The sequence below is a fragment of the Otolemur garnettii genome, unplaced genomic scaffold (assembly GCF_000181295.1).
Source record: "Otolemur garnettii isolate 467f Iridium unplaced genomic scaffold, OtoGar3 scaffold00121, whole genome shotgun sequence".
In the NCBI taxonomy this organism is placed as follows: domain Eukaryota; kingdom Metazoa; phylum Chordata; class Mammalia; order Primates; family Galagidae; genus Otolemur; species Otolemur garnettii.
The window spans coordinates 4656948-4657959 of NW_003852516.1; the positions used below are offsets into that span (position 1 = coordinate 4656948).

The window sequence follows — 1012 nt, forward strand, 5'->3', positions numbered from 1 at the left end:
TGTAATGTTTATTTTAAACATTTGTTAACAAGAAGTTTCAATGTAGGTATTCTTCAGTTTATGGACAATTTACTCCCTGGAATTGCTGACCCTTTCCTTAAAGGAGATCAGATTCTTGAGTCCTATGGCACCATACCTATCATAAATTAAAAGCTTAGAGTGAGAGGTAGTTCCTGAACTATCAGGATCAGTTCTAAGTCAGGGACTGCAGCCTGCCCATGGTTTTCTCTCTCAAATCAGTAATTAAAGTTTACCTGGGAACAATGTATATTATGACTAAATTATCAAGCTTTAATAGAGATTTAATAGTAAGCATCGAAGTATCTTTTCGTTTGTTTGTTTGTTTGAGACAGAGTCTCACTATGTCACTCGGTAGAGTACCATGGTGTCACACCTCATAGCAACCTCAAACTCTTGGACATAAGCAATTCTCTTGCATCAGCCTCCCAATACCAAGTAGCTGGGACTACAGGCATCCACCACAACACCAGGCTACAGCCTCAAAGTATTTTTGAAAATTCTGGAACATAGCTAATATTTCTAACATCGCATATAGAAAATAATTAACTTATAAGTGATTCTTTATAACTTAACATATTAGTAATTTGGGACTACTTATGGAGATAAAATTGAGTCTTTTCTTAGCAAATTTTAGTTTCAGAAAAAAGATCAATAAACAGTAACATTATAGTTCTCCTGCATAAATGGTATGACTGTAACTTTGAGAAATTGTGAGTTGTGAAACTGAATACATATCCTTCTGCCTTGAGTACCAGGGAGGTTTTGAACTTGCAGTTCATTTTGTTTTTGTGTTAGACAATTTTTGTTAACTTTATGAAATGAAACCCGGTTAAAAAATTCTTAGGAGGCCAGGCACAGTGGATCATCCTGTAATCTAGCACTCTGGGAGGCTGAGGTGGGTGGATTGCTTGAGCTCAGGAGTTCAAGACCTGCCTTTCAAGAGGGAAAACATGTCTCTACTAAAAATAGAAAAACTAACCAGCTGTGGTAG

The 1012-nt window shown here is 36.5% G+C and overlaps 1 protein-coding gene across 1 annotated transcript in view; it reads left to right on the plus strand.

Annotated features, from left to right (window-relative positions):
- Positions 1-1012, plus strand: part of ERI1 (exoribonuclease 1) — a 31111-nt gene that overhangs the window by 8115 nt on the left and 21984 nt on the right. The window lies entirely within an intron of this gene.